Source organism: Notolepis coatsorum (assembly GCF_963971535.1).
Source record: "Notolepis coatsorum genome assembly, chromosome: 4".
NCBI classification, from domain to species: domain Eukaryota; kingdom Metazoa; phylum Chordata; class Actinopteri; order Aulopiformes; family Paralepididae; genus Notolepis; species Notolepis coatsorum.
Genome location: NC_140168.1, coordinates 167,101,739 through 167,113,987, shown reverse-complemented (window position 1 = coordinate 167,113,987; position 12,249 = coordinate 167,101,739). Strand labels below are relative to the sequence as shown.

Sequence of the window (12,249 nt, the reverse complement as noted above, 5' to 3'; positions counted from 1 at the left end):
CATCGTTCGGTTAGAGTTATAAAGTGAGCAGCACCCCCATCGTTCCTGACGTTATCTGGAGTCTTAACCAGGCTGGGCAGACCACTTGTGGTGCTTGCATCCGAGGAGCTCCGGGCCAGGACGAGTGGACCTGTATATTGGATTACTTTACCCGGACAACGGCGAGCCTTCCACGGCTTGGATTATCTACATGCTTTGGGTGCTTTGATTATTCCATGGATAACGGCCAACACTGCTGAGTGTTGGAACTACCCCCCGGAGAGGAGTCCAGGTGAGACGGCGCTCTACACCAGTGAGGTCGCCTCACGTCTCTCCGTTGTGGACCGGCAGCTACCGTCCACCAGAGGGTCCAGCTGTATTCATCTGCGGACCGAGGTTCTGTGGGCATCGTGTTCAGGACTCTGAATTCTCCCAAGAAATCGTCGGCCAGATGGGATACCGCCAGCGGCTCTTCTAACCCCCCCTCCTACTGTCTTACAACCAGCGGGACCCCCCCCCCCTTAGTGTATCCAGCTATAATCATTTAAGTACCATCGCTATAGTTCCCTAAAGAACCGGGTTGTATACTTACTCCCTGCGTAACCAGAGATTGGACATTCAATGTTGATTTACCTACGAATACTCATTTGCCATACAAGTGCATTTCAAATCATAAATGTCATCAAGTGAACGTTGTATATACCCTTTGCTATATAAAATATTCGATTTGTACATTTGTGTGGACTTCGTTTCATCAGGTGGGAAAGTGTTCATCATATCTATATCATGTACTGGATGGCCAGAAGTTAAAGTACAAGAGGTAGTGGTTTAATAATACCATACTTATCAATACAGTCAGGGAATTGTACCCCTCAGTTACAACTATTGCTCCGTGATTATAGCCACCCATCTCTAAAGCCACAACCACGTTACCATATTTGTAATAATGTAAATCATTGTGTCGTTGTACACATATTGTGTTTATAACGTTAGTAGCTAACATAGCTTAGCTTGGTAGCTATTGTGCTAACAAAATATCCCGACATCCAGCTCGCTGGCCGGCATGAACGGCCGACCCAAAATGGTTCTCTCCTCTCTGTACACCCCGTCCCCACGGGTACCCTGCCGGGGGGCCATGGACGCGACAACGGCGACAATGGTGGCAGCCTGTAGGGCATAGATATCTATAATAGAATATAGATGTCTATGCTGTAGGGTGCTCGAGCCCGTAAAGGCTAGTGGTTCACGATAGCTATGAGCTAACAACGGCCGCCGCTGTTGTCGCGTCCACAAGCTCCTCCGCAGGACACCCGCGAGGACGGGGGCACACAAAGAGGAGAGAACCATAGGCTAACGTCAGTGTAGTGGTCCTGACTGTAGGCAGCAGGGACGGCGGAGCTATATACTATATAGGCTAACTGTGATGCACCTAGTGGGCCACCATTGAACTAGTACTATGACCCGGACGGGCAAGGCATTTCCTGAAGTGACGTCACGGCCGTGCTAGCTTTTAGATTCGGCTCATTAATATGCACCTGGCTGTAGTGACGTCGGCGTTTGATAAGCTTTTTTGATTCGCACGTGCATGTTATTCGTGCGTGGACCTTTTTAACTCTTTCAGAGTGGCATTTCTGGTGTCAAATGGAAAAAAATAAATAATGAAATTATATACCAATGATGTAAACTACCCATAATTGATCAGTAGGGTTTAACCTGGAGGTTGGGCTTTAATCATCTTTAGGATAGAGGGGGGTATCATGCACCCCCCGGAAATATACTTCTAACCAGTGTTTCTAGATTTGAAAAAAATTATAGGCTTATGTTAACAAGTTGTCAGAGTGTCCCATGTATCATTTATATGCAAATTAAGGACATGATTATCAAAAAACCGCAAACAAATCTGTTTAATATATCTCAGCCAATATAGCAGATAACTGAACCAATTTGGACAAGTCAATCAGGGCAAGCTTATTTGACGCATATCTCGCCTAGAAAGGCTTTCGAAATAGTGAAATGCCATTTGATGGTAGAAATTCGTTTGTTTTCACTCATAAGATGGCGGCGGTCATAAGATGGCGGCGGTCTCGTAACAATAACCTGCAAACCATCCACGTGGTACATACATGTACATAGGCTATACTATAGGTGGCAGTGAGATCCTGCTGTAACAACCTCTGTGGAAATATTATCACATTTAAAAAAAGATAAAATCTCCTAACACTTGGTTATAAGTTTAACCTTAACCTAAACAAACGTATTGCTGAAAATATACACTCTATGACTGCTGTCATATACTGCAGAGAACTCTTTCATGGCAAATAAGTAATCTGGTCTTTCCAAAGACATTCGGGACACGTGTGCACGAATACACCTTAAATGATTTTCGAATATAATGCAGCGTTTTGTTCATATTGATTCTACCAAGTGTATACTTTTTATTTCTGAATTTCCCATTCTTAATTCTTACATGTGTGCATGAACACATTCATTGCTTTAGCTGCTTTGCACGAACAAACATGTACGCTAGCATATTGTTACGGTAAAATACGTGGAAATGTACATTTTAAGACAAGACGACAGTCGCAGATTTCTATTATATAATGACTATTTGAAAACAATGACTTAATATAAATGTCTTACTGGGTCGGGTCTTGCTGCTGTTCCTGTTTTTCAGGGCGGATTTTTATTTTTTTTGTGTGATGAGGATTTATATAGAACCTCCCATGCGCAGAACAGCTTGCATAGGTATCTGTGTCTTTTGCCGGTAGCTAAATGACAATGTAATTATAATGTGATTGATTGATTGATTGATTGATTGATTAATTGATTGATTGATTGATTGATTGATTGATTGATTTAAAAGTTTATTAACAGATTGCAGAATGGGTACAGTGCAGTACAGCTCAATACATACAATTGTTAAGGGGATGCAGACCAGAGAAAGACTTCCCCCATTTTCAATTCATCATATGTACACGACTTACAGATAGACAGTACTGCTACACCTATACATTTATGACATACCAGATTTGCAAATACAGTACTGTTTGTGATACAAAAAGTGTCCAGAAAAAGAGTGTATATACATTTGACGTCGAAACTGTATACATTGGAGGAGGTTGGGTAGGTGGGGTGGGGTTGGGTGGGGTGGGGGGGGGGGGGGGGGGGCTGTACTTTGGAGGTGGGGGGGGGGGGGGGGGGTTGGGCAGGGGGGGGGGGACAACTGGGTTAGGAAATGTTTCAACTCATTCAGAACGCAGCGGCCCGCCTGATCTCAAACCTACGGAAGTCGGCCCATGTCACCCCACTTCTTAGGGACCTGCACTGGCTCCCCATTGCTGCACGAATCCGCTTCAAGGCCCTCGACCTAGCATACCGTGCGGCAAAGGGAACCGCTCCCGCCTACCTCCGGTCAATGGTTTCTAACTACACACCCTCAAGACCCCTACGCTCTGCATCTTCTGGCCGCCTCAGACCTACTCCTATCCAAGCTCCGGGAGGGTCATCAAAGAGAAGTCGCCTATTCTCAGTCCTTGCCCCACAATGGTGGAATGAACTATACCCACCCCAGTTAGGACAGCCGAAACACTCCCAATCTTTCGCCGTCGACTAAAGACGCACTTCTTCAACCATTATCTGAATTAAAAAAAATTTAATCTAACCCTAACTAACCGTACTGTCATGCACTTGTCCTAATAAACTAACCAGCACTCAACACTTTGATGAACATTGTTGCTCAGCTTGTGCTCTTCCTGATGGCTTGTCGTACAGAACATGTAAGTCGCTTTGGATAAAAGCGTCAGCTAAATGACTAAATGTAAATGTAAATGTAAATTTGTAGGGGCCATGTTTCGAATTGCAGTATCCCGTATAGGTGTTCTTTGAGGGTGTTTTTGAAAGTGGGTAGTGATTCACATTCCTTTACAGCTTTGGGTAGGGCGTTCCACATTGATGTGGCATAATTGCGAAACGTGTTTAGTTCATTGTTTGAGCCAAATCTGGGTTTAACATGATTTGTTGAGCTTCCTCTATAGTGGTTGTGGTATTCACTGACCTTTGGGAAGTATTTTGACATGTACATGGGTACCTTAGTCGTATAGTGTATCTTGTAGACCAGGCCCATTGCAAGTTGCTGTACTCTGTCGTCTCTAAGCCATCCTAGGTTGTCAAAGTGGGCAGGGGTGAGGTGGGTTCTGGGGGTAAGGTCAAGTAGTAGTCTGACCAGTTTGTTTTGTGATGTTTGTAATTTAGATTTAAGCGCCTATGAGGTGCTTTGGTACCATGAGGTGCACGCATAGTCGTAGTATATTGAATGAGGGCTCCTGCCAGAGTCTTCAGGGTATTCTTGTTTCTTGAGAGGAGATCCGGTACAAGAATCTAGTTCGTTGGTTGACTTTTTTTATTACATTGGATGCCATTTTGTCACAGGAAAGATTTGCCTCTAGGATGGAACCCAGGTAGGTAATTTCGTCTTTCCTTGTGACAATATTGTCACCCATGCACTGCAACTGAGAAGCCGTCGGTCTTGCTGAGTTTGTTATTTGAACCGAAGAGAATGGACTCTGTTTTGCCCATGTGTAATGATAGTTTGTTATCAGCGAGCCATATGCAGATTTTGCCTATATAGTTCCGAGCTGAGGGTTTTTTCAACCTGCAACTTGTTCTTGTCAGAGACCAGCATGGCTGAGTCGTCCGCAAACAGGAACAAGTTGCAGTCACAGGCTGACGACATGTCATTTGCATAAATTAGGAAGAGTAGCGGTCCTAGTATGCTTCCTTGTGGAACACCACAGCTCACTGTGAGGGGGGGGGATAGAGTATACCGTTTACCTCTACCATCTGTTCTCTCCCCTCCAGGTAGGATTGCATCCAGCTCACTGATAAGCTATCAAAATCAATTGCTTTTAGCTTGTCAATCAGAATGGAGTGATTGACAGTATCGAAGGCCTTTTGTAGGTCCAGCATGACCATGCCGCAGTATTTGCCCGCGTCCACCTCTTGTTTGATGTGGTCGTTCAAATAGAGGAGGCATGTGTCAGGGAGCAGCTAGCTATATAGCTTAGCACAAGGGCTGGAAGCAGTAGGGAGCAGCTAGCTATATAGCTTAGCACAAGGGCTGGAAGCAGTATAGGGACCAGCTAGCCTATAGCTTAGCACAAGGGCTGGAAGCAGTAGGGAGCAGCTAGCTATAGCTTAGCACAAGGGCTGGAAGCAGTATAGGGACCAGCTAGCTATAGCTTAGCACAAGGGCTGGAAGCAGTATAGGGACCAGCTAGCCTATAGCTTAGCACAAGGGCTGGAAGCAGTAGGGAGCAGCTAGCTATATAGCTTAGCACAAGGGCTGGAAGCAGTAGGGAGCAGCTAGCTATAGCTTAGCACAAGGGCTGGAAGCAGTATAGGGACCAGCTAGCCTATAGCTTAGCATAAGGGCTGGAAGCAGTAGGGAGCAGCTAGCTATATAGCTTAGCACAAGGGCTGGAAGCAGTAGGGAGCAGCTAGCTATATAGCTTAGCACAAGGGCTGGAAGCAGTAGGGAGCAGCTAGCTATAGCTTAGCACAAGGGCTGGAAGCAGTATAGGGACCAGCTAGCCTATAGCTTAGCACAAGGGCTGGAAGCAGTAGGGAGCAGCTAGCTATAGCTTAGCACAAGGGCTGGAAGCAGTATAGGGACCAGCTAGCTATAGCTTAGCACAAGGGCTGGAAGCAGTATAGGGACCAGCTAGCCTATAGCTTAGCACAAGGGCTGGAAGCAGTAGGGAGCAGCTAGCTATAGCTTAGCACAAGGGCTGGAAGCAGTATAGGGACCAGCTAGCCTATAGCTTAGCACAAGGGCTGGAAGCAGTAGGGAGCAGCTAGCTATATAGCTTAGCACAAGGGCTGGAAGCAGTAGGGAGCAGCTAGCTATAGCTTAGCACAAGGGCTGGAAGCAGTATAGGGACCAGCTAGCCTATAGCTTAGCACAAGGGCTGGAAGCAGTAGGGAGCAGCTAGCTATATAGCTTAGCACAAGGGCTGGAAGCAGTAGGGAGCAGCTAGCTATAGCTTAGCACAAGGGCTGGAAGCAAGCAACTAGCCTATAGTTTAGCACAAGGACTGGAAGTAGGGAGCAGCTAGCGCTCTGTAAAAAAATTAACTCTGACGCACAGAGATGAAATTGATGAAATTGAATTGGGTGATGGTGTTGGAGGTCTGACCCCCCACCCTGACCGCCTGGGGTCTTTCACTCAGAAAGTCCAGTACCCAGGCGCTCAGGGCGGAGCTCAGACCCAGCTCGATCAGCTTGTCCACCAGTCTGGTGGGGACTATGGTGTTGAACGCTGAGCTGTATGAACAACAGTCTCACATGGCCCCCCTTCTGACGGTCAAGGTGAGAGAGGGTGCTGTGCAGTACCTGGGAGACCGCGTCGTCAGTGGACCTGTTTGTCCTGTATGCAAATTGCATAGGGTCCATATCACTGGGGAGGGAGGCACAAATGTGGTCCTTGACCAGCCTCTCGAAACATTTCATGACCACAGAGGTGAGTGCCACCGGTCTGTAGTAATAACTGTGAATTGAACTTGCATTGCTGCACTATAGTCCATCCGTTGCAAGTCAACGCCCCCCCCCCCCCCCCTCCATCCATTAACTCAACTGGACTGTGACTGTAATATTTATGTACAGTTGTACAGTGTCCCCCACCCACCCCTCCTACCCAACCCCCCCACCCACCCAACCACCTCCAATGTACAGTCAGATTGGTTATTTTTGGTTGAGGTTGAAAAAGCTATGTTGATTCAATATTTAATTACAGATACCATTTCAACATTTGAAAAACTGTCGTTGAATCAATTTAGTAGATTCCCCCTCCCCTCCTCCCCCTCCCCTCCCCTTCGAGAGGGTATAGTCCTAAGCAACTCGCGAGACCTAGAAGATCTCACAGGACTTGAGGTATTCAAACGTAACTTTGGCGCGATGGATGGTGTCTTCACTGACTGGCTTGACAAATAGTCTGAGCCAAACTCCTTGGTAAGTCATTGACAATATTATGTATTATGCCATTCACATACCATAATCTTGCTGTCATCGTTTGACTACATGCTACTTTGTGAATTATTACCGTGGTGGCAACTAGTAGGCTAGAACGAAGCTTGTTAGCATTAGCTAACATGCTAGATGGTATACTTAACTGGTAAGTGAGTTCTTATGGGAATAGTATGATTCCGTTCAGATACCATCACCGGGCTGTTATCGTTTGACTAAATGTTATCTCTGTGCCGTGGCAAATAGTTTGGAGCTTGTTTGAGCAAATAGTGATGCATATTATTATAGCTACTAACGTTAGCTAGCTAGCATGCTAGCTAACGTTAGTCTGCCATTTTGTTTCGTGATTAAAATGTACGTTTTTAATAGTTACATAAGCATTGTTGTAACTAGTGTTAACAAATACTTTATTATAGTTCAATTGTGTTAAACTTGGGACACAGCCATGGCTCTATTTTATTTCGTTTTGTATGTGAGGCATTTTAGCTTGCAGTTGTTGTGTTGCATTGTGGGTCTTCAGCACAAAGTAATCCCTTGCTGAGGGTAAGATGGTTTTCTGTCTGCTCAGACTCAGAATACTTAATTAACATGATCTGTGCTTCATAAAAAACAGATATTATTTATCTGGTTTTGGTTATTTTGCACAGTAAATACTTATTCAGGCCTACCTGCAATTCAGAATTTAATCCAGCAGGGCGGCAGTGATGTTCATTCTGCCTTTTGTTATATATAAAAAATGGGGCTTTGAAAGACTGACATATTTGAACTTCTAGCTCCTGCTACTCTAAACATATATATATATATATATATAATATACACAGTCTTGATAAATTGCATACAAAGTTTTTTGAATATTTTGATCGTCTTCTTTTTAGAATTCGCTGGCAATCATCGCCGCTATCAAGGTGAGTTAACTAACACATTCTCAAATCATGTTTTGTTTTTACCACCAGACATGCGCTAGGTATATGGAGCTAGGTACACTTGCTACTGTAGGTTATATGGTGCTCATTGATAACTACTTTGATGGTGCTTATTTTTTCCTTATTTTGTTAATTATGTTGCTCTTTCTCTAGGAATGCCAATGTATAACTCCAGCCCCTATTACCACACTGCCATTGATTCAGCTCAGTAAGTATTATCTTTCAATTCAATATTGTCTGTCTCTCTCACCCCACTTCAAACTTCACACCTTTATCTGTGTTTTCATCTCTGTCTTTCTGTCTCTCTCACCTCGACCCCCTCCACTTCACACAACACCTACATTGCCAAAGCCTTTGTCATTTGATGACACAGCAGTGCTATGTCTGTCTCTCCCTCTATCTCCGTCTCCCTCTCTCACTGGCATAACATTTTTATTGTCGTATTCAATATTTCAGAGATTCTTCGCCAGAGGAACTTGAAGCCATTCCTGAATTACCACCAGAGACCAGCAGTTGCACGCAGGCAGAGACTGCCTGTAGCGTGAGTTGAATTTTATACACAAGTTCACTGGTGTTTATTCTTATATAAAACGTCTCTAAAGACGTATGTTTACCTTTGCATTGATTGGCGGATTTTTGACTGAAGACATTGGATCTTTCCTGCTCTCCCATCCAAGTCCCAGGTTGTAATGACGTAATCATGACACTTAGTTGATTTTGAGTAGACAATTACTCGTTGCATCTGGGCTCATAGTCATAGCCATATAGGAATGACCGCTACACCGTCGCGCCAATAGCGGCCGAGGGAGGGAGAGTTAAGCGATTTCTTTGTCATTCAGACAGATTCTCCTATCTGCACCTATCTGACACGTATAGCCACTGATGGTGGAGAAGTGCTGTCCAATTAGCCATTTTGGGGAAATTCAGGCATAAAATAATATTCTGTTGTGTGTCACTGTCAAACAATCCAATATTTCAGAGATTCTTCGCCAGTTGCGGGAAGTATGTCACCACCTGAAGACGCAGACCACCACCTGAAGCCCATGTAGAATTGTGAGTTGAATTTTATACATGATAGATCAGTGGTTCTCAAACTTTTTACACCAAGTACGACCTGAGAATGTAGCTGGCTCTCCAAGTACCACCATATGACCGGTGTTAAAATACAGTCTATTCAGCTATGCACAGTTCACGCAGGAGGCAAATGTATTCCTAATACCATTATTTATTGTTAACTTTTGTCAGACACAGCCACAATGTACAAAGGGATAGCACTAGAACTAGCAAACGCTTCCACACAACTCATACAATGCAAGGGGCATTGAGAACATAATAACTAACATTCTCACATAGCAAGTGAGAAAATTAAGAACAACTGTATTTCAGCAAATGTACTTAATCTCTATCTCTCTCTCTCTCTCTCTCTCTCTCTCTCTCTCACACAGCAAGCAATTGTCCATCATTCTCTCTCTCTCTCTCTCACACACACACGCACACGCACGCACGCACACACACACACACACACACACACACACACAATTATTTTGTTACAAAAACTTAATTTCCTGCATTCTGGTGCAGGACTTTTTGAAATGTTACCCTTTAAATGCCAGTTTGTGTGATGGCATCACAAATTATTGTTAAAATAAACACACAAAGTAAAATATGTTCAATAGGATAGGAGCCCCGCATTTAGTGATCTAGGAGGCAAGTATTTTGTAATAAGATCAGATAGATAGAGCAATCACAAAATAAAGAAATGAGGCTCATCGTGCTCGCAAGCCACTGTCTAAAGTCTAATTGTGTTCTCAGAGGGATGACACTGGTGATCTACACCTCTACCAGAGGCCAGCAGCCAGAGGGGGACCCTGCTGACCACAAGGCCATCTGAATCATCCTATGCTGAATTGACATGGATGGTATCTCCCTTAAGGCGAGACACTGCAGGTGAATAGTCAAATATACTTTTTTTGTTGATTTTGAGATTTTGTTATATTTTGCTTCCTAAACATGTCTTCTATGAAACTAGTGACAATAAAACGTCAATAACACACATTTAGTTGTTTATTTTACATCATTTTGCCTTATTGCATCCATAAATGTGCACATATTTAATGGGGAAGTGCCTCATTTGCATATATAAACATAAATTTCAGAAAACTTGCAATATATTTTTTCTTAGTTTATATGTACATAACAAATTGGGAAAGTTTCATAGTGATATCTATTCAAATATTTTTTGCCTATTAGGGGGTACTACACTGTACTACACTGTTTGTAGCCTGTGTGTAGTTCTGTTCAGTTCAATAACATCATTATTATTATTATTATTCAGTTATCAGGCATGTGTTTAGGTTGTCTATTACTAATGGTTTGATTAGGTATTGTGTTTGTAAATATCTGTTTAAAAAAAAAAGTATGGCATTTTACAATACAGAACTTTGAAGGCGTTTTCCCAAAGAGTTTTTCCTCATACTCTGAGCCAGAAATCTCCACTTCAGTAGCACACACATACACCAAACCTTCCAGTTCTATTCATATCTATGTTCTGAAGGTATTTACAGAAGGGTTTGTTGATATCGCATTCATACCCTGATTTATATCACATTTTATTCCTAAAAACATGGCGAAATATGGAATTTTACCATAAAAATGGACTGAATGGAGTATTTTCTGATTTATGGAGTGATAAAAAGAGATATCCAAAATCCCCTCTGTAATAACCTTTGGCTCTAATATGTCAACAAAATGAAACTATAATTTTGAAAATGGCTTTATCCAATGTTCAGATTTCTGTCCTGGAATTATATGCAAATTAGTGCATATTTAAGTAGATCATGCCTCATTTGCATATTTAAACATACAATTTCAGAAAACTTGTAATACAAAAAAGTCTTGCCTTAATATAACTAATCAACTGGGGAAGTTTCATTGTGATATCTATTAGTAAACATTTTTACCCTATTCACCTGCAGTGTCTCCCCTTAAGCTGATGTGAGTATAACTTCCATGTACAAACACAAACACACCCACTCTATCTATATCTCTCTTCTAGGACATGTCATCATCATCAAACCTTTATTTAATTCTTGGGAGAACAGTAGGGTTGTAAAAAAAAGTGTAAACATCTTCAAATCATTATTAACACATCCACGCTGTAAAGGGTTATTGCCCGCCATGCTTTGACCGCCAGATCTCGCGAGTAGGGTCGAGCTGCAGACTCGGAGCCTCGGTCCAGATTGGAACTTCCGCCCTGCCACAGGACTATTACTCCTGTGACAGGGCAATGCGCTGATTGGCGGAAAGTACGGAAGTATCTCGAAGTACGTCTGACGTATCTCGAATTACGTCTGATGTTTCTCTACGTTAGCGAACATTAAACGTTGTATTCATAAAATAATATAAATTCAGCAGCATGGGGAGGGCCGGGGGGAGGGGAGGTACAGGTAGTAGAAGACATAGTTATAGTACAGTGGAGAAGTAAAAATAGAATAAAAAGGCAGTGGAAACAATATACAATATTATTAACTCTAATAATAACACGCCTCGCGGGCTCATTATAATACGAGAGCCGTGGGTCTGCATTGTATAGAGCGGATCCCCCGGCCGTATTCAAGCGCTGGAGCGCTTTGCCATGGATAAAACTGTATTAATATAGTAGTAATAATAGTAGTTGGCTAGTTGCGCGCTTCTGGCCACATCCCGCAGTGCGCGCATACACACATACTGTCTGTAGCCTATACAGTACGTGCAAAAATAGTTGTCAAGAGCCAATCGCACAGGTTGCCTCATCTCATCTGGCTCTGCAAATAGATCTAGAGTCTGAATATCATATATAGCCTGCTGATGATCTCTCTCTCTCTCTCTCTCTCCATCCATTCTGAGAACGGAATGCAGTGCCCGCGACGAGGGTCTTGATTGATTGATTGATTGATTGATTGATTGATTGATTGATTGATTGATTGATTGATTGATTGATTGAAAATTGTATTAACAGATCATGCTGGACCTACAAAAGGCCTTTGACACTGTCAATCACTCCATTCTTGATTGAACATTTTATTAACAGATTGCAGAATGGGTACAGTACAGTACAGCTCAATACACACAATTGTTAAGGGGATGCAGACCAGAGAAAGACTTTTGTCTTGTTTACATCAGGGTCCCCCATTTTCAATTCATCATAACATATGACATACACGACATTCAGATAGACAGTACTGCTACATCTATATATTTATGACATACCAGATTTGCAAATACAGTATTGTTTGTGATACAAAAAGAGTCCAGAAAAGAGAGTATATACATTTGACGTAGAAACTGT

The 12,249-nt window shown here is 42.9% G+C and overlaps 1 long non-coding RNA gene across 1 annotated transcript; it reads left to right on the top strand.

Moving 5' to 3' along the window:
• The first annotated feature begins 6,920 nt into the window (after positions 1 to 6,920).
• On the top strand, positions 6,921 to 8,975 carry LOC311226927. Its single transcript, XR_014619560.1, has 5 exons — positions 6,921 to 6,984; positions 7,875 to 7,904; positions 8,076 to 8,130; positions 8,379 to 8,463; positions 8,902 to 8,975. It is a non-coding gene; the product is annotated as an uncharacterized lncRNA (long non-coding RNA).
• Positions 8,976 to 12,249: the final 3,274 nt, after the last annotated feature.